General features: G+C 39.0%; 1 protein-coding gene across 4 annotated transcripts in view; it reads left to right on the plus strand.

Annotated features, from left to right (window-relative positions):
• The window catches only part of ALPK1 (alpha kinase 1), a 124,324-nt gene that overhangs the window by 10,284 nt on the left and 88,651 nt on the right, over positions 1-25,389 (plus strand). For 3 of the 4 annotated variants that reach the window (XR_009008487.1, XR_451841.2, XM_057547517.1), the window contains exon 2: positions 2,472-2,523. The gene's annotated coding sequence lies outside the window, so the exon portion shown is untranslated. Of the gene's footprint in view, positions 1-452; positions 539-2,471; positions 2,524-25,389 lie in introns of all 4 variants that reach the window. The other variant, XM_057547518.1, reaches the window with a different exon arrangement.

The raw sequence follows: 25,389 nt of genomic DNA on the forward strand, positions 1-25,389 counted from the left end.
CACACAAAGAAAAAAAAAAGAGAATGGGTGATTCATCTCTGACAGCAGATGGGAAGGCAGGGTGTGGGGTGCAGCTGCTGTTAGATTGGTAGAGGGGGGTGGGAGTCTGTGGAAATCCTCTTCTGATTGCTGAGAATGAGGGTAGAGGAGGGTGAGAAAGTGTGAAATAGGCAACTAAGAGATTGGAAGGTGAATGGACCCAAGAAGTGCAGTGTGATTGCAGCATTAGTTGCTGAAGTTCTGTTTTGCTGAAAGCCTGCTTTCGGTTTTAAGGTTCATTGGATTCACTGGCAAAATAGCCACTCGTTTCACATAAATAGCTTTAATCAATTCTTTAATGAAAGGTGATTCAACTCAATTTCAATATACAATCATTAGAAGGAAAGAAACAAGAATATTAGGGAAACATAACAGGGTATACGTCACCGAATTGGGCTGACACCTACTTCCAGATCCAAGTAGCAGCTGCCAAGTCTCGAGTGACAGCAATCTGGAGCCCCAATTGGGAAAGGTCCCGGGCCGTGCATCCACCCGACAGGTGAGACTTCAGATTGGAGTTCTGGGGGCTTCTGTTTATAATTCCAGGCCGCAAATTGATATCATCAGTTTGCGTGCAAAAATGCAGCTCTGGATTCACTTTAAAAAATGCTGTTGATTTCACCATGTGAGTCACAAGATTTTCCAGACCCTGGGGGACTGGCCAGGTCCCCAGGGCTCAAGAAATTCCAAGACCCACTCCCTTTCTTACCATAAGCGCCGCTTGACTTGCTAGCAGCAGTTATTAGGTGTGCATGCAGGGGCGGCGCGGTCCGGGCAGGGTCACAGGTCTGGCAGAGGCCTGCTTCTGCCTCTGAAGCCTGAATAAGACTACTTTATTAATTTTCCCAACAGGTTCAGAGTCAGAAATTTAAAGCGAACAGGTGGCACAGTTATGTTTTTTGTCCCATCATTGCTCAGCTGTGTAAAAGTTGGATTTAACTAGAGTTGTGATTTTGACATGCAAATATTAAAAACAAGGGAGTCAAAGGTGTATGTGGATGGTGATTATCATGATTGACCATGGAAATTAAGCTGGTTAAAAAGAAGAGACAGGACCTCAAAGGGGGTGAGGGTCCATGGAAAGGTGATAGGATCAGTGGATTAGAAGTCCCAGTGGAACATTAGGATTGTTGGATTTGGGAGACTCAAAAGGGACAAGATGTGTGGTAATGGACAGAGAGTGGAATACATGAATTTGAAAGTATGGAAGAATAAATTTGGTCATAACAAAGTGTAGGCTGTATGACCTTGGGAACGAATACCTAAAGGTGGGTTAAGGACAAGATCTTCTAAGAAACGATTTCAAGGAACTGAGAACCCCTCATCACTATATAGTTGAATTCTCCAAGAGTAGGGGTGGTTTGGAGAGAATAGTAATGATCCAGGAATTAAATGCCCTGGGAGTTGGCAGTTGACAGCAACAATGAGGGGCAGTGGGTGATGACATGAAATTCAGAGCTGTGGGGGGAGGGATGTGCAGCTTAAACAAGGAAGGAAAAAACAAGGTCCAAAGTGGCAATAAAGCACAGGAGGCTGCTTATCCAGAACTGGTGGTTCCGGGGTGCTAGGAACCTAAGCTGCCCCTTGAGAGATTTTTCAAGGTGATTGAAAAATGTAAAGCATTATGAAATGTAATGTATTGCCTTTTTTTTTTTTTCTGGCCACTCTGCCCAGCAGGCATGTGGGATCTTAGTTCCCCGACCAGGGATCGAACCCTTGCCCCCTTCAGTGGAAGTGCAGAGTCCTAACCACTAGACCACCAGGGAAGTCCTGTATTGCCGTTGTTAACATATGAAAAAGTAGTGATTATTATTGCAAACTCTTTTAGCAAAATGTTTGTATAAATAACCAGGGGAATTCCCTCTCTCTGGCAAGCCCCAAAAGTAATAAATAGATTTTTTAAAAAGTTGGTGAATGAAAGTTCAGAACTGCAAGAGACAAGATATCCAGTAGGGTTTTTTCTGCAAAGGCTCTCTATTTCCTGCCTAACAAAATTATCAGGTAGTACCACCCCTGATAGTTTAGACCTGCAATAGTGAGGTTTCTCTCCTTTATGGTTGAACTGCTTCAGAAGTCTAAGGAGAGATTTGAAACCTCCTCCTCTATTTAAGGGGATGGGGTAAGGGGGAGACCAAAAGAGATTTGTACCCCGTTAGGCACTCTGGACAGGATCTGGTCTTCCTTGATGTGATATTCCTCCTCCTCGTGTATCTAAAGTGAGGAACAGCGATGACCAACTGTAACTTCTCCACTCTCGCTGGGGACACAGGAACATGAGTTTCCTTTGTTCTCTTACCCGGATGTTTCAGATAGCAAGCATGCAACAATGCCTATGACATAATGCAGGAAATAAAGAGTAGAGATTATTTCCTACTGTGTTTATACTTTTATTATAAGAGAGGCCTCTGAGTTTAACTTTTTTTTTTAACTAGGAAGTTCTCCTAAATCAGAAGTGGATTGAAATCTAATAAACACGGATTTTGGGTAAGTTTTCATGTGAAACTTTTGAATTAAATTCTTTTTTCCTAATGATATAGCTATATATAGTCATTGTAGAAAATGTGAAAAGAAGAGGAAAATAATCAACAAATATTACTTAGAGGCAAAGACTCAATATTTTGGTGTATTTCCTTCTGATTATTTTTAAATTATTTTCTTAAATTGTGGTAAAATGCACATAAAGTTTACTTTTGTAACTATTTTTACGTGTACACATTTAGTGGTATTAACTTACATTCACGTTGTTGTGCTACCATCACTCCCATCCATCCACAGAATTCTGTTCATCTTGCAAAACTGAAACGCTGTACAATTAAACAAACACTTTTCATTCTCCCCTCTACCCGCCCCCTGGCCACCGCCATTCTACTTTCTGTCTCTCTGAATTTGACAACTCTAGGGACCTCATGTGAGTAGAATCATGCAATATTTGTCCTTTTGTGACTGGCTTATTTCACTTAGTACAATGTCCTCAAAGTTCATCCATGTTGTAGCAGTTGTCAGAATTTCCCTTTTAAGGCTGAATAAGATTCCATTGTACGTATATACCACATTTTGCTTATCCATTTATCTGTTAATGGACACGTAGGTTGCTTCCATCTTTTTTTGGCTATTGTGAATAGTGCTGTTATGAATATGGTGTACAGATACCTCTTCAAGCCCCTGCTTTCAATTATTTTGAGTATGTACTCAGAAGTGGAATTCCTGGATCATATGATTATTCTATTTTTAATTTTTTGAGGAACCACCATACTGTTTTCCATAGCAGCTACACCATTTTATATTCCCACCAACAGCGTGCTAGGGTTCCACCTTCTCCACATCATGGCCAAAACTTCTTCTGTTCCTTTTTTTTTTTTCATAGTAGCCATCCTAGTGGGTGTAAGGTGGTATCTCATTGTGATTTTAATTGTCATTTCTTTAATGGTTAGTAATGTTGAGCTTCTTTTCATATGCTTATTGGCCATTTGTATATCTTCTTTGGAGAAACGTTCAATTCCTTTGTTTTTTAGTTGGGTTTCTTGTGTTTTTGTTGTTTGGTGGTAGGAATTCTTTATATATTCTGGATATTAACTCCTTATCAGCTATATGATTTGCAAATATTTTCCCCATTCCATGGGTTTCCTTTTCACTCTCTTCATTATGTCCTTTGATGCACAGAAGTTTTTTAATTTTGATGTAGTCCAATTTATCTAAAAGTGGGATACCTCCAACTTTATTCTTCTTTTTAAAGATTGTTTTGATTATTTAGGGTCCCTTGAGATTTTATATGAATTTTAGGGTGGATTTTTGCTATTTCTGGAAAAAACATCATTGGTCCTCAGTGACTTTTTAAAATATAATTGCTATCATACTGTATGAACTATTTTATATTCTGCTTTTTCTTAACATTATAATATAGTTATCCCATTAAAAAATAAACATTAGTTCTTTTAATTGAAACACTTCATAAACATACTTCACAGTGACTACATAAAGGAAAATATAAAATGGAAGTATAACTGAAAGATTAGAAAACATTTATGCCTCAAATTATGTGACATCTGTATACTTTTCAATACTATAATCATAAAAATGAGAAAAATTTGATTTGAGACATGTCAGAGTATTAGGATGCAATATTTATACTGTGGGTAGGAAGGAATGACAACCAATTGTATTAGTTGAAAAGACTGTTAAAATATATACTTATATTACTTTTGACCAAATACAACTCTGGAATTCATTTATTTACTCAGCAAACATTACTGAGTCTCTGTAGTTTTTGAAGCCCTGGAAACCTAGATATACATTAGATATGGTCTTCACCCCCAGGGAAAGGGAATAAATACTAAAATTTCATGAAAGTCTAGTATGAGTCATGAGCCATGTGAGATCTTAGTTCCTGGCCCAGGGATGGAACCCGTGCCCCCTGCAGTGGAAGCGTGGAGCCTTAACCACTGGACTGCCACTGAATTCCCTCACTTTCTTTTTTAATCTTTGCATTAAACCTATGGGGAAGCAGTGTTAGCCCCATTTAGAGATGAGGAAAATAATGTTCATTTCATAAAAGCTGACCAAAAAAATAAAATAAAATAATTTGGGAATTGCCTGATGGTCCAGTGGTTAGGACGCCACGCTTTCACTGCCGAGGGCATGGGTTTGATCCCTGGTCAGGAGATAAGATCCCCCACAAGCTGCACGGTGCAGCCAAAAAAAAAAAATTTAACAGCAAGGTCCTACTGTATAGCACAGGGAACTATATTCAATATCCTATGATAAACTATAATGAAAAGAATATTAAAAAAACAATGTCTATATGTGTATAACTGAGTCACTTTGCTGTACAGCAGAGATTGGTACAACATTGTAAATCAACTGTACTACTTCAATAAAAAAAAATTAAACATTAAAAGAAAAGCTGAGCTACCTGTTGAAGGTGACACAGAGAATGAGTGGCAGAACTAGAATACAAGCTCAGGGCTGTCTGTTCCACAGCTCATGCCCTTTTCACTCTCCCAGGTTGCCTTTTTGCCATTATGACCTAGCACAGGAGACAGGAGTATATACAACTAACTGTAACATGAACAAAAAACCGTGATAGCAGTTAATTCTGCTAGATAAGAGTCAAGAAAGGCTTTAGAGGGATGGCATTATAATCTAAGACTCGAAAACGGAGGATTTCATTTAAGATGGGGAGAGCAGCATTCATTCATTCATTCACTTATCTGTTCACAAACCTGCACTGAGCTTCTCCTGTGTGTTAGTTACACAGCTAGCTCCAGTTGTGTGCTAGAGATTCAAAAGAGAACCAGTGAGACACTGGCCACTCTCAGGAGTCACAGTCTCTTGGGAGACAGTTAAGTAACTGATGTGTGACAGAGCCTCGGACCAAGCTCTGCCACAGAGTCAAAAACAAAGTGCTGGGGAATGCTATTCCAGGATACTAAGGGCAGGTGCTCAATGGCAGAAACTATGCTGCACTGTGTGTAGTGCTGAGCATGGCAGGTTGGACTCTCCATGCCAAGATCAGAGGCTTGGACTTCATCCTATAGGCAACAACAAGCCAACAGACATTTTTAAGTAGAGAAGTGACACAGTTCTGTTGTTAAGAGGCTATCTGGCAGTCCGTGAAGAGTAGAACGTGGAAATGGGGGAAGAGACAGGTAGCAGGAAAACCAGTATAGGGGCTAACAGTCTGAACTGGAGAGGACCCAGTTCAGGCAGCAACAGGAGAGACAGAGAGCGTGGAGACCACATTTATGAGAAGCTGGCAGACCTCATCGACTGTAGGATGTGTAGTGAGAATAAGGTAGGAGTCAAGAGAATAGTGTGAACAGAGGATTCAGGTGATATGTATGTTCAGAACCACTGCATTATTTGAAAGTGAAGGACCTATGGAGCATTTCATAAATAGATAATACTCTTCTGAATTATCAGTATTTCTTTCATATATTTAGTCATTCTAAAATACTCTAATAGTTGAATAGATTTTTTTTCTCTCAAGCAGTTTAAACATGCCCTGCAGTGCTATTTACACTATTAATTTGGTTAGCAAACTCTTTCTCCATAGTACAAGTGTAATTTTTATTGTTGTTATATTAAAACATCATAGAGATAAAACAATGGATTAATTTTTTTTCTATAATGAAATTCAAAAAGATTAATGGATTTTTACTGAAATGGAGTTAAAAGAAGATTATTGGTTAGGTAAATATGTCACTATTTTAATGTTTCAAAAAAGTTTTCCATTTTCTTACATCATTACTCAGTCTTGTAATTTATTGGTATCTTTTTTGTTCTGTGGAGTACCGTATTTTTCATTAATAAGTAAAAGTATACATCTAGTTAAAAGTTATCTCATGTGCCTGTGCTGTTATGTGCCACCAGAAGAGGGCGGCAGTGAGGCGTTAGAAAGAATAAATTAACAGGCTCTTCAATTGCAGAAAGGCAGTTAAGATCATGATGTGAATGACGAAAACATTTGTCCGGGCAGACATCCTAATTAACTGACTCATTTTCTGAGCCAGAGACTATGACATAAACATTGTCACAGAATTTTCAGAAAATCTGATGATGGTCTTATAGTGCAATACAGTAATAAATTTGTGGAAATTTCTGTTAAGATTGGTGAGGACCGACACCAAGAGATACTCTGAAAATTTTACATCAGTTTGAAAGGAGATTGGAGGGTGAATTAAAAGTAAGCATGTTGTTTCTTGTCATTTCAACAGTGTAGACAGAGAATGTAATAGTTTGTAGAGACAATAAAAGGCATTATCTTCTTTGAACATTATAGATATTCCTGAAATAAAAAGAAATATTTCGAACTTATCAAACATGCAGTAAGCAACGCATAGGACAAATTGACTAAGAGAGGTTGCCCAGACTTATCCGGTATCTTCTTTTATAAATATTTAACAACCACAAATTTTTTTTATTGAAGTATAGTTGATATACAATGTGTAAATGTTGTGTTCTGATGTACAGCAAAGTGATTCAGTTATGCATATATATATATATACCTTCTTTTTTTAATACATTCTTTTCCATTATGGTTTATCACAGGATATTGAATATAGTTCCCTGTGCTATACAGTAGGACCTTGTTTTCTTTTTTTTTTCTTTTTTTTTTTTTTAAATCATCACCTTTTTTGACCAGGATTCTTTATTTATGGCTGTGTTGGGTCTTCGTTTCTCTGCGAGGGCCCTCTCCAGTTGCGGCAAGTGGGGGCCACTCTTCATCGCGGTGCGCGGGCCTCTCACTGTCGCGGCCTCTCTTGTTGCGGAGCACAGGCTCCAGACGCGCAGGCTCAGTAGTTGTGGCTCACGGGCCCAGTTGCTCCGCGGCATGTGGGATCTTCCCAGGCCAGGGCTCGAACCCGTGTGCCCTGCATTGGCAGGCAGATTCTCAACCACTGCGCCACCGGGGAAGCCCCTTGTTTTCTTTTTTTGATTGCTCATCTTTTATTATTATATAGCTTAGTAGTGGAAGAAATGATTGTGGTCAGTACGTGTATGAAAATTATGAAGGTCATGTTTAGATAGTAGGACCTTGTTTTCTATCCATTCTATACATAATAGGTTGCATCTGCTAACCCCCAAACTCCCACTCCATCCCTCCCCCTTGGCAACCACATGTCAACAACAAATATTTCTGAATACCTCTTATGTGCTAGGAATTATTCCAGGTGCTGAATATTCCAGGATATAGAACAGAACAAAACAGGCACATTCCCTGCCCAGTTGGAATGTATATTATAGTGGGGAGGATAGACTTTACACAAAGCCTCACAATTAATTCATTAGTTACAGTTGAGAGAAAAAATGGAAAACAGTCTACCACAGAGCCCTAAATAAATTAGTTTGGGCTCAACCCCCAAATTGGAAATTAAGTGAAGTTTTAAAAAGGACTCAAGAACAACTTGTCTGAAGTTCTTAATACCCATTTATATTACTTATGTCTTTCACAATACATAAAATGGATCAGGTAAAATTTATAGAGTTGTGAAAATAACATTGTAAAAGAGTATTTGGGTAGTTGATATGCAGCAATAAAACACTTTGCCAATTTGAAGTGTTGTAAAATGCCCCGTGCCTCCTTAGACTTCTGTTTTGTTTCTTTGACCTCCATTGTATGCACTTCCCAGTCCTGGGTTGGCTCAGCTCTCTAAGCCAGAGCTGAGACGGTTCCCCAGCTGACTATGAACGAGATCCATTAAGGTGAACCGTAGCTGGGTTCTCAAAGATGCTTATCGATTCTTTTATTCATCCTTCATTGATTGTCTTTCCAATTCTCCACAGCACCTGTTTCAATCCAGGATCTCTCTTTTCAAGCTGAACTCACTCCTGCCAAATTTCCATCTATTTGACTTAGGTTACCGGGTTATCCACGGTGAACTCCCAGATTTTCTCTAAATCATTAGCCATTCATTTCTCCTTCCATTCTGCCTCAGAAAAACAATGTTCTACCTTGTATCCAAGCCTACTCCTTCTATCTTCTTAAACCAACATCTTTTTACCTATTTTGTGATTTTTCTCATTATTCATAGTCCCTTTCTTTCATCTCTCTTTTTAAAAAATTTTGCCTTCTGACATCTTCTCCTTAGCCTACGCACATGTTCAAATCTAATGATTCTTATGAAATATTCATTCCCCTTGAGACTATATTCTTTTTCCTTCCCTTAACAGCAGTGCTTCTCAGAATAGTTCTGTTAAACTTCCTTGTTTAACACTCATCCATCAACTTCTTCTGGTCTGTCCTCTTCTGAAATGTCTATTTACAAGATCAGTGAGAACATTCCAGGCACCCAATCTAGTTGCTGCTTCCTAGTTGTTATCCTGGGGCTTCCTGTAGAACTTGTTGCACAGTATCATGTCTCTACACTCTCCTGGTTCTCACATTTCCAGCTGCTTCTTCTGCAGGCCACTGTTTCACTATTTGGCTCCTGGATAGAGGCATTCTCTAGAAGTCCATGTCTTCTTCATACCCAACCTTTGCCTCCTTTAATTTCATGTAATGGCTTCAATTATTGCCCCCGTGTGGATGATTCCCAGATTTGTCTCCTGTTCTAATCTCTCTCCTCAGTTTAACTAACATTTCCCACCTCTTGTAGAGAGCGCCATTTCTCTACAAGGTTTCATGGGCACTTCAAGCAGAAATGGCCTGAACTCATCATCTCTCAGTGGTGTCCGGGCACCCTGGACTACCTGCTGGTTCCTGTTATGATCTGCAAGATCCTTCTGCATCTTTGCTCTTGCTGTGTCCCCATCTCATGCCATCTGTCTGCAATGCATCTCTTCACACCATTTCCCTTGTTTCCTATACCCTGCCTCTCGCCCATTTTTCCTACTTTTTGGTGTCTCCATCCTTCAGTGTTTGGCTCATGTTTGGACTTCTGAATAAACAATAACTGAACTAAATCTCCTCTCCCCCATCCTTTACCCATTCTTTGCTTAGAATTCAACTATATCTGATCACACTCAGTCTTGTATTTGAGATACACATTTGTGTTTGCTGTCTCTTATTAAACCCTGAGTCCTAAAAGTACTGGGACTATGTCTCATTCATCCTTATATCCCCTGCAGACCCTGGCACATAGCAGAAACCATGGAAATTTTGCTTAGTTTGCATTGTTGGAAGAAAAGTACCACAGATCTTAATTTTTAAGAATTGTTACTTTTGGGCTTCCCTGGTGGCGCAGTGGTTGAGAATCCGCCTGCCAATGCAGGGGACACGGGTTCAAGCCCTGGTCTGGGAAGATCCCACATGCCGCGGAGCAGCTGGGCCCGTGAGCCACAACTACTGAGCCTGTGCGTCTGGAGCCTGTGCTCCCAACAAGAGAGGCCGCGATAGTGAGAGGCCCACGCACCGCGATGAAGAGTGGCCCCCGCTCGCCGCAAATGGAGAAAGCCCTCACACAGAAACGAAGACCCAACACAGCCATAAATAAATAAATAAATAAAGGAAGAAACAACCCCTCTCTAAAAAAAAAAAAAAAAAGAATTGTAGGGAATTTTACTCTGCAAGAGGCTTGTTTAAGGGTGATGAAATTCTTGAAAATTAAGATTGTTTCAGGGTCTGGGATTTTATTTTACTCTCCTTAGAGTTAGTAAGTTAGCCTGCTACTGTTCCATGGATGCTGGCAGAAGACATGAGACTCTTGGGTCAAAGGCAAAGGACTTTGCTACTCAGAGCACAGCAAGCAGCATGAGCATCACGTTGCCATCTCCTTCATGTCCTCCTAGTCCAAAGGGGTGATAACTGCGCGATCCAGCTGGAGGTTAGTGGGTTTCTGTTGCAGCCAAGGAACACTGAGCTTGGGGAATCCACTGCTTTTATAGCAAGGCTACTCTTTGGCCCAGAGTAAGACATTACCTCATCCCTCAAGGTTGAGGCAAATACAAACCTGATAGATAGCCCAGGCAAGGAGAGATTGGTCTGGCATTCTTAACATCCAGCGAGAACTTGCAGACATGCCCACAGCCCAGGGTGGATTGCCCCTCCCCAGATCGTGTGGTGAGAATAAGGGTTGTGGTTATCCTGGCACATCAGAGGGGCTCAATAAATACTTGCTGAGTCAAATTAATTAATGAGAAGAAGGGGAACCGCTAAGGAACTGACAAAAGGCAGAGTCCCCCGTTTAGGATGACCGTCCCCTGAGAAAACAGTTCTAGATTTCAGATCTGATTAGGAGAAAAAAATCAGAGGGCTAATGAGAATAAGATATTGTAGGCCGCCTGGTTTCATAACAAATAAAATTTCTAAACACCTTACCTCATGGCAAGTGAGTCTATGACTCATATACAAGATAACTGCTAAGTCCAAACAACCTAAGGCAATGTCTGTAGCTTGCTAAGTTAGTATTACAGTAACTATAGTTCTTTACACCTGCAGCCTTTTGCCATATACTGAATTTCATTGCAAGTTTTAAAGAACTTTAGACACTATACTCATTTGGGAACTTTTACCAGACATGATTTTTACTTTCTCAAAATGGTAAATTGAACTACAAATCAAAGTAGAGTCTGCTAGTAAATCTGATCAGAGTTAAACACTTCCTTAGAAATTTGCAGTTGAACAAATGACATATCTTACCCTCTCAAGATTCTCTTGAAAGAAAGGAGTTAACCTGAAATATCTCGTCAGTGTATAGAAGTGAGGTACCTGAGACATTCAAGTTGGCAGTCCAGACTTCAGAGGGGAGTTTATTTTTACATTCATAATTATAATTCCTATTTCCAGAGACCACATTAGCCCTAATGACTGAAAAACTTAGGCAACTGTCACAAAAATTCTGTTATTGCATATTTCAGCTTTTAGCCACTCCACTCCCCATTTTTGGGGATGCTTTCCAGTCTTCGTAAGCTACTGCTGCATGTCACTGTTCTCCATCTGCTGCTCTTAAAATTGGAGATTGACTGCCTCCAGGGTTTACAAATGTTTCATCTTACCTTAGATAATTTGAACTTCTAAGCATCCACAAGTTTTTTTCAGACTTTTCAAGGAAGGCCTTGTTTTTAAGATCTGTAATTCCCCTGCTCTCTCCTCTCCGCTCGCAAGGAAAGTCACCCAGGTTCCCCTTATGCAGGGTTAGAGGGCTTTTGAGTAACCCGTTCTTCATTCAGAGCCTTCCACTCAGACTCAAACTTGTGTCCCCACATAGGCCATATGTCTGGGAACCCTTCCATACCTCATGGTGAGTTTTCAGCCCTTCTGAGGCGCTTTCCTTTTCTTTTCTCAAGTTATGGAAACTTTCATCATTCTTTTTTTATCTTTGAAAATCTTTGCAGTAGAGATGAGATGATCATCATTTCCTTCACCGGTCATATCCTCCTTACCAACAACCCGTTTTCACACAATTTGCTCTCTTCTTCCCTGACTGCTGAGACTGTCCCATGCAACTCCCCCTCCCTCCCCACCAGAGTCATTGTTGCTATACCTGATTGCACCAGGGGTGGATAGCTGATGCCAGAGGTAACAAGCTGTGTGTTGTGCTAAGATTTTGTCTTTGAACTGAGGATACTGAGACTGAGTCCGTTTCTGTTGAGGGCTTGAATCAGGAGGGCGTGTAAAACCAGGGTAAGTGGATCAGATAAGGATGGTCTACAGAGAGGAATGAAGCCGACCTTGTCTGTTCTGTTCACCTCTGCACTCTTACCACCTAGCATGGTGCTTGGCATAGTAGGCTTTGAGTACGTCTTGGTGGAATGAATGAAGCAGACTGTGGAGTGAGAGAGACAGAGAGAGATTATTTTTGCCTCCAACAAATTTCCATGTCCTGATTGTAATCCCTCATGAAGACTATCTTCATTTTCTGTCCTTACATCCATGAGATATCCCTGTGTCCACCCAATAATTTCCCCTTTATGTTAAAGCTAGTTTGGGTATGTTCTGTTCCTTGCAGCTAAATTAAACCGAAGAATCTCCTAATTCAGTCTTTAAAGTCTTCTTGTCCCCAGGGAACTATGGTTTCTCACGCAAACTAGTTATTTCGGTGGCCTATCCAAAAATTACTGGATTCCAGAAGTGGGCATGCCTCCACTTTGCCCAAGTGAACCTCACCTTTGGGGACAGAAAAGAATAGAAACTCAAATTCAACTGAAAATAAAGAAAATACCTCCCAAAATAAATCTTCTTGATCTTCTAAAAAGGCAAACTCTAAAGAAAAATATGACAGAAACTGCAAATTGAGGATCCTTTAGGAGAGAGGGTTGGACCTTAGGCATTGTTGATTGAACACGACTTTATTTAAAGTCAGTGGAGAGGGTCAGATATGATCAGGACACACTTGCCAACCTAAGCTCCAGGAAGAGGAAGAAGAAGAGTGGGTCACAGCTTTACCCCGGACTTCTGGAATGCTTCTGGAATGCTACTGGACTAACTTGGTGATGCAAGAGACTGCTTCGCAGTTTCTGGTTGTACTCTTGGCTGTTGTACAGCACGTTGAGGAAAAAGGTTATTCTTTCCTGCTCCCTGCCTGGGAGGACACATATTTATATTTATATATTTACCTCAAAGGCAGGGGAGTAGTTGAAAAATATATAGGCAGTCATCATAGGCTTGAAACACAGAAAAATGAAATACTTGGGGGCAGTATGGTGGGTTTTTCAAGAGCATTGATTTGAAGTGAGACAGATCTCCAAAACCAACTCACTAACTAGCTCTATGTCCTTGGCTAAGCTGCTTAACCTCTTAGAACCTCAGATTTCTCATCTACAAAATGAGAATAAAAGTACTTCATAAATGTGCTGTTAAGTATTAAATTAGATAATGTTTATAAGTTCTTAGGCCAATGGTACCAAGCTAAGGGCTCAGTAGATGGTAGGGATGATTAGGATTATTAGTGCTTTGTAATACAGGCATTAATGAAAGTGTGTTATTTTTATGTTAACCAGAAGGAAGGCTGCATTTTTTTAAGTTAAGAAACATGACACTAAAACATGTATTTCATAGCTCCTCTTCACTGTTTCCTTTTTAATGTAAATCCCTGCGTGTAGACAAATGTAAAAGATGAGTCCAGGAAATATCTAACAAGACAGTAGTTATGCAGTAAGTAGCCATCAGTTGTGGTATCAATCAACAGCAGTATAAACTCCCCCAAAAGTAGGCACATGTGAATCCTCCCATGCAATCTTCTCAAAAGCATTTGTAAATTGTATGACCTGCAGATGGCGAACTTGGATAGGGTGACTATTAAGCAATGACTACCTAGAAAAGAAAGCAGTGGTTTTTGTTTTGTTGAATGGAGGGCTAAGTAAAGTGGATACATTAATAAAGGCTGTACAAGCCAAAAGCATCCTTTGCCGACACACTGGGTTACTTCTTCCAAGGGGACCATTAATCTGTCTGTCGAAGTGAGTCCACCCACAATCATATGTGCTGTGAGAGACAAGCCTGCATTTGCTTCTGGTAGAAATGTTTTGGTTGAGTATTCATGCTGGTTGCTAGTCACTGATACAAAGAAAAGGAGTATCAAGTAGGGAACATCAATAGATTTCTTGTAAGTCTCTTGAGGGGTACAGAAATGTTACCTTCTCAGAATATCTATATGTAACACTTTAATTATCTGAACCCATTGTACATGTCTGAAGAGTCCACATGTTTTGATGTATATAAGTAATTATATCCTCCCTTGCTTGATTACGCCACTGTTGAGTATTTGTTCTGTACCCTCCCCAAGGCAATCCTTTAGGGACCAATTACCATCCTTTAGTGACATCATTTCACTGGCTGAAGGAAATTTCAAGAGTACCACACTGGGCATTCAGGACTCCTAAGGGAGCTCTGTAGTACTTTGTATAATCTATGTGCCCTACCCTCTGGAGAAACACATTTTTTTCCCTCAAAATTCTACTTTGGAGTACAGGTTTTACTATCGCAGATCACAACTACATGAGTTTGTGGGAAAATTAATGTGACTTTCCAAAACTGCCTGCTCCTGCAGGGGCCTGAGATGTTTTGTTGGTTCTTTCAGTTGTGAAAAAGCTCAGCAACTCACCCAACGTGATGGATTGATGACTTTTTGCTGCATTATAAAGCAGGGTCACTGTCCCCAAAGAGCCTCTCAGCTTGTGGGTCAGGTGAAGGGACATCTCTAGGCCTGTGTAGTGCCTCTGCCTTGTCATTTATCATGAGGCTGTAATTATGGTCTGCATATCGGCCTCCCCACAACTATGTACTTCCAGAGTCCAGAAACAGTACCATATTCATCTCTTTATCCTTAAACATTTTGTGTCTGGCACATAGTACGTACTTACAAAAATGTTGGATGAATTAAAGAATAAATATATGTGCTTGGGTAGAACAAGCAGCCAGGAAGGAGGAAAGGTCACTTTAGGGGAAAAAAAGAGGAAGGTAGTCCACCTACCCATGAGGGATTGTACCTATATTGGACAAGTATTATTCCTAAAGAACAGAGAGAGAGGAAAGAGCAGTGGATTGTGTGCAGCCTAATCCTTTTATTTTTACTAACCAGACTCTCAAGAGACTGACTTGTACACCACCATCCTGGTTGACTATTGCCAGTGGAGAACACATCTCTCCAGAGACTGCATTGTGTCCCAATTCCATGTATTTCACATCTTCATTCATTTCACAATGCAGACTACTATCCACTGTACGTTCACGGCATCTTCATTCATTTCAAAAGGAAGAAAGTCCCTAGCTCTCAGGATGAGGCAGTTCTGGTTTTCAGGTAGCTTCTAAAAGCTTCTAAATGTTATAGTTAATCTAAGCCATGGTAAATAGAGAAGTTATCAGAAAATTCAGAAATTATAAGATCTTATCTAAGAGTGGATTTGAGTCTAAAGGCACCCACTGGTGAAAGACAGAACCTAGAGGATGGGACTGAGGAACAGTCAGAAACAGACTCTGAAAGACAGTCCAAATAAGAGGAGCCACACGTCACGTAAGTGTTGCCCATGGAATTGACAGTGGGCATCTGACATGAAATAATAGGGATAGTCGAGGATATGAGGACCGTGCACAGAGATGAGGAGTAGCACTGTTGTGTCTGCACATGGTAAGCACTCAACAAATCCTCGTTGAATGAACAGGTCGTTCTGTGGCTCAGCTGCTGCTAAGGGAAGTCATGAACTGCTTTGCTAAAGGCAGGTTTATTTATAAATAGGAACCAAAGTGATATGCACTGTTAAAAATGGGTATAAACCAGTGCAGGAAAAGTTAAAGTGAAAAGCACTGATCAGAAACATTTAGAAGAAAGGAAGGAAGCAGTGTCTGGAAACCTGAAGTGAATGAATCATTACAATGGAGTTTATAGGAATCTCTGAGCTTCCAGACAACCAGTTTAAAAGAGAAACATGCTAGATTGTACTCTTCTCATGAGTCAGTAAAGTGTGTAAATTCATCTGGAAATGCAGACTCATTCTTAGAACTTAATCCTAGAAAGAATTTATTGTGTAGACAGTTAAATAAGAGAAAGAAGAGGACATTTGATAAGTTTTGTGAAAGCTACATATATATTATTCACGGACTAAACTATAAAGATCATCACCACCAACACAGTCTAGGTAAAATGATAGGTGAAAAGAGATGGAGAAAAAACAAATAGGTTACTGTATGAACATATACACTACTATGAAAGCAAGAAAGTATAAATATTGACCACAGCCCCCCTTTTTGCAACTATTATGAGGCTAGATTTATAGCTTCCTTAATGCACTCTCAGTAAGGGGAGGAAGCGTAGTATGAGAGGTTCTACTCCCACTTCTTCCCTGTGATCCCTGGATCCATGTGATCTGTCCTTGGGTGAAACACACCATATATTGGTTATTGATTCGGGGCATACACCATTTTCTCTACGCCAGTACCTCAGCTTCATAAGATGTCCTCCAGCTGGCTCTGTGAGTCTTTGTAACAAGACTACTGCACTTCTCTACAAGGCCAGCTCCTCCTGGGTTATGGTAAAACCAATGAATCCTGTGGGAATCCTATAGCACTCTTGGCCAGAAGTAATAGTACATGGATTACTGTGGGCTAAATAAGCTCTCAGTAAGTTCACAGAAAGTTTTGCTAATAGAAGCGTAACAGGGAGGTAAAATCTATATGCATAACATATTTTAGTGAGAAAAATTGCTACCAAGTCCACAGTGAAAGAGGTTCAGTATCATCAGTCAACAGGAGGCTAGCCACGCCACCCTATTCCCCACATTTGGAGCTGTATGGAGGGCTCAGCATGCGTTTCTGCTGCTGGCATTTTAAGCGTTCAGTTGAGGTGGTAGCTGGATCTGCCTTGGTAACAAGTTCTCGTGGTTGAGCCCATGGATAACCTCCATCTCTGTCACCACGGCCACTTTGCTTTTGAACCTACTGAGGAATAGTTGTGTTTCTGGGGAAAAAGGATAGCTGACGTTTGCAGTACTGAGCTTCCTGCCCATCTGATTCTTGAGTCTCCTCTGTAGTGAGAGCCCTTTGCTGAGCATTCACGTGAGGCACAATATTCTCACAGCATGAACCTATTTTGAGAGGTGTATACATGTACCTCTACCCTAAACCTCCTTGTCATCCAATCTTGTTCCTTCCAACTTGCTCACCATTGAAACAAACCTTTAGGCTCTATGTATAAATCTTCACTATGATGATCTTTCTTTCTAGGTAAAATATACAATTAGATGTACTTCTCAAAGTTCTGCTTATTGTGAAGATTTATCTTCCTACTTGTCCTTCATGGCCAACAGTGTGGAAAACTCTAATGCTGCACCAATTTATTTATGGCCATTGCCAGTATATTATGCATAACCATTAGTAAATCAGTCTTGAACTGTTTCTTCCCTGTCCATTAGGCAGTCCCCTATATGTGTGGGTCCAGGAAGAGGAGGCATTACAGCAAGATTAGGGGCCACGAGAGTTGGAGCCATTTGCTCATGGAAGTTTCTTGTGCTTCTAGAACGTGGTTGAGGGTGACCTTGTATGCGCCATTTCATCTTGATGGAGAGCTGCTCTGCCCATCCAAATTTAACAGTAGGTCCATCAAACAGCATCTAGTTAGGGAGAGACAGCACAGGTCTCATTATCAGTTCATTTCCCATGACCAGATATTCAGTCTTTACCAGAACCCAACAGAAAAAAACAGGAGAAGTTTCTTGAGGAAATTCGTTATTTGTCAAAGAGGTATGGCTTTGCTGTCAATTCTAGGGGCTGTACTATTATTGTGTTATTTGGGAATTCCATGGGCTCAATGATCTGCTACAGAACGTTGTACACATTAGATTTCCTGGGTCACAAGAGCTAAGTGGCAAGAGTGGCTTTTTCTTTAAACTGAACTGGCTGAAGAATATTCGTTTGCTTTGAGCCTTCCTTAAACATAGAAGCATGGCTTATTCAATAAGTAGGAAGGAGCAACACCAATGTAATATTATTTTGCCTCTCTTATACTAGAATCCCACCAAATGTGTGTGCCTCTTTCTTTGTGGAACTGGATACAAGGTGCAGCAAATTGTCTTTTAGTTTGGAGGGGATACCTCAGTGTACCCCAGATCTCTAGACTCCCAGAAACATCAGTGAATTAATAGATCTCTGAACTCTCATGGAATTTATCTCTTATCCTCAGTTGTGTCTTACCAAGGCGTCTTACGTATTTTCTACTTTCTAACCAAATTGTGATAACCAATCCCACCTAATGAAACAGCACAGTGAATCTAGAATCTCTGGTAAATGTACCCATGTTAATCATTTTGACCCAAGGGAGCTATGTTCCTTTTTCCTTCCTTAGTCTAGCATTTTAGAATTTATTTTCACACACATTCCCCTAGTTTCTGCTGATACCAATATAAGCCAGAAAAAAACATGCAATTTTTTTTTGGTGTGTAAGCCCACTCTACTACTATTTTTCTACTATTTAGATACCTCAGTTTTAAAAGGTAAGACATTACAGCTTCATGATTTTTTTCCTTTCCCTTTCTTCCTCTCTTCGCCCTCTCTTTCTTCTTTTGGAAACCAGAATAAATTGGCTTTATTTTTATTTATTTTATTGTTTAACTTAATACACAGTAAAATTGACCTTTAGTTTGGTCTTTATTTTATAAGTTTAACACATATAGAGATCTGCGTAACCAACATACAGTGGGGATAGATAGGGAAGTACCCTGCATAATGGAAAGTAGGTTCACTAATAGAGTGGGTAAAATGAGATTCAGATAGATGTCTTTAAGCATTCGATCAGGGGAGGACAGCAGACAGAAATTACCGTTTGAGGTATGAATTCTGATGTGTAAAACAAAAAGCTTTAACAGCAAGCAAGTTACTTAATTTCCTTGAGCCTCATTTGCCTCTTTTGTAAATAAGGATAACCAAAAATTAATGAATGAAACTTATTAGCTAAATACAATTTTTAACATCTTTATTGAGATATAATTTGCACACCATAAAAGTTACTCATTTAACAGTACAATTAAATTCTTCTTAGTAAATTTACCAAGTTATGCAGATATCACCAAAATCCAGTTTTAGCACATTTTAATCACCCAAATAAGATCCCTCATGCTCATTTACAGTTAATCCTTGTTCCTATCCCCAGCCCTCGTTCTACTCCATTAATCCTCTTTCTATATCTCTTGACTTAAATTTTCTTAAAATTTCTTATAAATAGAATCACAAAATATGTGGTCTTTTTTTTTTTTTAATTTTATTTATTTATTTATTTTTGGCTGTGTTGGGTCTTCGTTTCTGTGCGAGGGCTTTCTCTAGTTGCGGCAAGCAGGGGGTCACTCCTCATCGCGGTGCGCGGGCCTCTCACTGTCACGGCCTCTCTTGTTGCGGAGCGCAGGCTCAGTAGTTGTGGCTCACGGGCCTAGTTGCTCCATGGCATGTGGGATCTTCCCAGTCCAGGGCTCGAACCCGTGTCCCCTGCATTAGCAGGCAGATTCTCAACCACTGCGCCACCAGGGAAGCCCAAATATGTGGTCTTTTGTGTCTGGCTTCTTTTACTTAGCACGTGTTTGAGGTTCATTTATGTTGTAGCAAGTTCTTTTTTACTGCTGAATAATATTCTGTTGTATGGGTATGCTACACTTTGTCGTTTCATCAGCTGATGGACATTGGGGTTGTTTATTAAAAGTATAGATGATTTAGGAGAGGATGACATCTTTAAAATATTAAGACTTTGAATCCATAAATATTATTTGGTTGTTTGTTCTTTTGTTCACCTCAGTAAAGCTTTCTTTCCTCTTATGGCTCAGATTCATCTCTTATTAAATTTACACTTGGCAGTTTATATTTTGGAGATATGGGTGGGCAACAACTGTGTCTACTATAGTTATCTTTAGTTATCTTTTTTTCATTGTCTTGGTCGGATATTAATAGTAGTGTTATGTCAGCCTCATAAAATGAACTGGAAATGTCTTTTACACTTTTCTGTCTTCTGTAATAATTTAAATATCCTGGAAATCACATAAATCTGAAAGATTTGGTGGAAATTGATTCTGATATCATCTGAACCTGACACCTTTCTTGAAAGTAAGAGAATTTTTTCACTTACTATTAGTCTTAATTATATTCTAGATTTTTTTTCAGTTTTGATAGTAAATCAAAATTGTCCTAGAAAATATACACTTTATGCAAATGTTCACATTTTTAGGTGGATTTTTACATATAGTCTCTTAGACTTCTAAAGTTTGTACCACGTTTCTCGATCTGAAAATATTCTCTCTCCTTTTTTTCATTAGATTTTCCTGAAAGCCAACTTATTGGCCTTTTCAAATAAATACCATTTTGATTTATTTACTACTTTATAAATAATTATTTTAAAACATTTTATGTTTATTCATCCCTCCCGTTTCCCTAAGACTGTTTGTTGCGCCCTTTCTTTAGGATGAAAGCACAGTTTGTACTTCATTTTTATTATAAAAGATTATCAAGCTATGTATTTTCTTTTGAGTATAGTTTTGGTTGCATCCCTGAAGTTTAAAAATGTATCAGAAAATAAGAGTGAGATGACTCGTGAGTGCTGTTGAAATTTCCAAGTGAGCCAATTATAAATTTAAATGTTGTGTTAATAATTTAGTGCTTTTATGAATTTTGGTCAAATATTTTTTCCTTTTGCTGATTTATGAAGTTTCTTTGGGGCCTACTGTATTATCCATTTTTATAACTGTTTAGCAGTAACACACATTTAAATATATATATTTGAATAACAGCTGAAGGGTTTGCATTCTTTAAATCATTTTGATTAACAAACGACTTTATGTCATTTTTTATTAAGTACATTCATACTTAGTGCTTTTTCCTAAGACGATAGTTTTTGAGTAAAATATCATGAACAATTTTACATATACCCAGTTCTCTACTTCTTTTCCTCCTTTGTTTAAATTAGAAGTGTGGGGGGAAAGTGATGCTAAACAGACACTCAGGAAGAAGTGTAAGAGAGAATAGGAAAATCACCCAGAAAGAGGTGCCTTAACAGCTTTAAAGTGGTACAGACACAGAAGGAGGCACGCCACCTAGGAAAGGTATTTGCTAATGTCTGGATGACTGTAATAAAATCTTTCAGAGTATGTTTTACCTTGGAAATTACCGGAATATAAGAATAAGCAGAGAATTATACTAATTATAAATGAGGCTTTAGTCTGAACTTAGGTATTGCCAGGATTAAAGGGGTACAGCAAGAAAACTTACAGCAAAGTTTTCTTTGGTGTCTGGAAGTGCCAAAGTTGCCTACAGCAACAGAAATAATTGGTTGCCTGCCTCACGGCTCAGTCACCTCAGAAGAGCAGGCAAATACTTCCTGCCACATAGTAGGTGTACAGCAAATCCAGGCCTATTTTACTCCAAGCGCTGAGTTCTTTCCATTGTTCCAAAAAGACTTTCTGGCATACGCTTGTGAAGAAAATGGCCAAATGCAATAAGGAACACTATTGTGAATTGTATTTTAACTTGCACACACGTTCAAAAATATTTGAAATTACCTATAAAGAGACACATTCATATTTCTAGAACTACTAAGCCAATGGTAAAGAATGTGGACCAAGTAACAAAGGGTCTGGGTTAGAGGGTTTGTACAAGATTATCTAAGTGAAAGACAGCATGGAACTGATCACAAAATCTGAGTTTCCTGGGAGTAAAGGCGAAAAGGGACAATATGATGAGGTTTAGATTCTCATAGTCTAATAAAAAGAAATATTTCCATTTGGTATGAAAATCAAAGTGTCTCCTGTTTTAATCATAGGAGAATTTACCATGTGGCACTTTAAGTAAAATAACATTAAGCAGTATAATGGCATGTTCAATAGCAATTTTTACCAAATAATTATTTTCAAAATTACAATTTATAAACCACTTTTTACAATTTAATTATAATAAAATAAGAAAAAACAAGATCAATTTTATTTATAGTACAATCTAAGCATTAGTAAGGGAATATCATCAGTAGCAGGATGTACTCACTTTTCTTTGTTTTTAACTAAAAAATTACATTTTCTGCAATGTTGTACAACTGTTAGTTTGTTATATTTTGTTGAAATTGGATACTGGATTATCTATCTGCTGCATAGATAATGCTAGCTAAGTCATCTTTGTCTGCAGGGAAGTGAGCTACTACAGATTACTACATCTAAATGTTTAAATGTTATCCTATAAAAATAGGGTAAAGAAAAGAGGACCTGTGGCATCACTGAGTCTCTTTCCTCTGATTATCCAGGATCAGATTCCCTAGATGAAAGATGTGGTTAGCACTTGATGCTAATCAAAGGACCCAAAATACTTGGATATAGTTCATTTTAATCTTAGTTGAAAACATTGTGGATAGACACTTAGGAAAAAGTGAAATCAGCATAACATCTCCTCTTCAAGTACAGTCCAGCTTTCAGAGTGGTAACGTGGATTTCAGCCTCCTCGTAATTCTCCTTGATGAACACAGAAGGATTTCACAGCACAGAAAGCAGTGGTTCATGAGTCTGGGTACAGGGGACGCACACGAGAACTCTGTTCATCGTCTTCAAAGTGATGCACCGGTGGCACGGCTGCTGCTGTGGCTACGTGTAACATAGCCTGTAGCTCTTTAGAGAGGATTAGCTTTAGTGCAGCGGGAGCGTTCAACGCTGGACTTCACGTAGAGGAGAATATGCTGATGAAATGTAAATATCTGTGGCAAACATGGCGTACTATCAAAACCCCTCACAACTGAGCTTTGTCTCCTGCACAGTGGGAAACCAGACTTTATCATATCAGAAGAAAAACTAAAAGAGAAACAACCTTTTACTCTTCTGCCTGTGCATCTGCTGCTATGAAAAGTGAATTTAAATATATACTCATATTTGAACTAAATTAAGTTGCCATGTCAGTAGAAAAAACAAAGTTCAGTCATTCAAAAGCATCCTACTAGGTCTGTGTCCAGCGATGAATGTGAAATCATTCATCTTTGTAGAAAAGGATATACATATAATATGAATTTCAAAAAACATTTTAACACTTTTTAAAACACTATTTTAGGATTACAGAGGGCTTGCAGAGTGGGTCTTTTCTCCATTTCACCTTAAAATTTCTTGCTTGCAGTTTTTACTTTTTGCCTGCACAGTGTCCTTCTGCTCAATATTAGACAAATGCATCTTTATCATAATTTTCCATATAGTGTTTTTACTACTTTCATAGGAAGCCAATGTGAGATTTGATCGGTTTCTTAAAACTGCATGTATACTTAGTTAATATGAAAATTATTTTCACATATTTAGGATTTCAGACCATATCTGGCATTGGGAAGGTGAATTCATTATAAGGTGTGTGCTTTGCAAACCATGTAACTGTGTGTAGCCTCTTGGAATCTATAGACGTGGTTCCCAAAGATTGAAAGCCCCCTAAAGATTTCATCTTAATTGCTGGGAAATAAAGATCCTGCAAACACATGGAACCGGGTGCCTGTGGCTCGATTTCCAATGCGTGATCTTTCATTAGTTACTAGCATTTCCCTACACTCAACCGAGTAGCTTAGGTTCTCTTGGTTTTTGTTGGTCGGTGGTGTGTGTGTGTGTGTTTTATATCTCCGTTTTGAAGGGTTTGTCTCTGTAGGCTTCAAGGGATGGTAATACATATTCATGAAAGAGCACTCTTTCCAGTCCTTGCCACCACTGACAAAGCCTTAGCTGTTTCACACAGCAAGCTGGCTGGGATTGTGTGTGGGGCTGCATGGCCAGATTAGTGCACACAGCAAGCCCACTCCTCTGCTTGTTAGGCCTTGCCTTCCTGACAGTTTCCCCAATTGTCGTTTGTGACAAGGCTGTCATTAGGTGATGGCTTCTTTTGGCCATTTTCAGATAAAGATAATTTCATTAACTTCCATTTTATTTGACAACAAGCCGTTTGGGAGAGAAAGGAAGTGCTTCAGTAGTTTATGGATTAGGGTTTTGTCACTTCAAAGGCATCTTTGATCTAAAAATATGTGCTGTACCAAATTCATTATGTCTTTCCTTAAAGAGCTTTTAAATTTATTGATCTTCTCCTCAATTATTCTCCTTTTACGTCCAGTAATGATGTGTGAGATGGTAGTGTTGGGAAAAGCCCAAGGAGGAGGGTGGGGAAAATGCAGCCAACTGGTCACTTCTGAGGCCATTACGCGAACGAAACAACAGGTGCTTTTGTTTAGTGTCAATTCTCTTCTGAATCTCTGTGCAGACAAAGGCCCCTCTGCTGTCTGAAGATCAACATGAAGATATCATACCAATAGAATAAGAGAAAATTATGTTTGGCATCACAGCCTAATGAAGATTTTGAAAACTTCACAATTTGTATAAAAATTGTGCCCACAATTGTCTTCATCCTCACTATTGAGTCCATGGGTTTTGAAAGCCAGCAAATAAGTAATGGAGAAAGAGCAAGCACTTCTTTGTGGACCAATAATTTGGCTTCCCCTAGAAGCAGTCCTACATTTTGCTGAGGCTCAGCTTGCTCTAGTTTTTATAACTGGATCATTAGGAAGTCATACAGAGCAGAAAATAAGAGACTAAGAATCCATAAGTGAAAATTTACCTTAAAAACACAGCAAGAGGAGCATGTACAGCTAGTGGCTCTCTTGTTTAGAAGGTCGACTTACCCTTTTTGCCCTCCTCTTGTTGTTGTTGTTGTTCTAAACAATTGCTATATGGAATTAGTGTTATAAACAACGCCGTGGACAAAGAGGTAAATAGTTTATATCCAAACTATCACAGTTAACTATTGTCTTCTAAAACTTCACATATAATAACCTCGATTTACGACAGCACAAGCTACTCACTTCCATTTCTACAACTAGGAAAAGGGAGTTAAAACAAATGGCTTAAATTTGGGGGGGGGGTCTAAATATTTTATTAGCCTCTTGGCAGACTATTTTATATTTCAGAGATATTCAGATGCTATTGATAAGTTTATCTTAGCAAATCATAATTTCAGAATCTTACACTTTAAAGGAAATATGTGAAGTATGACCTTAAGTTCCTAAAAGTGATACAAATTGTTTCTTTTGAAAATCAGTTTTGTGAATTTCTAAAAAACTAGTGGAACATAATGCCTTTCATTTTGAAAAATTAGCTTAGAGGTTTGGGCCTCTAAACCAAGCCTAAGGAGGAGGGTGGGGAAAATGGGCCCTCAGTACTCCTCTTCATAAACTCAGGATAGAAATAACCCTCAAACAATGTCAGAAACATTTTCCATGTGTTAGGTTATTTTATCCTTATTAAGAGGTAGATACGATTATTAGCTTGATTTTACAGGTAAGGAAAGTGAGGCACAAAGAAGTTCAGTAACTTGCCCATTGTGTCATATCCAGGAAGTGGTGGAGCCAGATGTGGGTACTTTGGGTCCAAAGCCTCTGTTCTTTTTTTTTTTTTTTTTTTTTTAAAAAGAGGCCTTTTAATTTATTTTTTATTTATTTATTTATTTATTTATTT

The sequence above is a fragment of the Balaenoptera acutorostrata genome, chromosome 5 (genome assembly GCF_949987535.1).
Source record: "Balaenoptera acutorostrata chromosome 5, mBalAcu1.1, whole genome shotgun sequence".
NCBI classification, from domain to species: Eukaryota; Metazoa; Chordata; class Mammalia; order Artiodactyla; family Balaenopteridae; genus Balaenoptera; species Balaenoptera acutorostrata.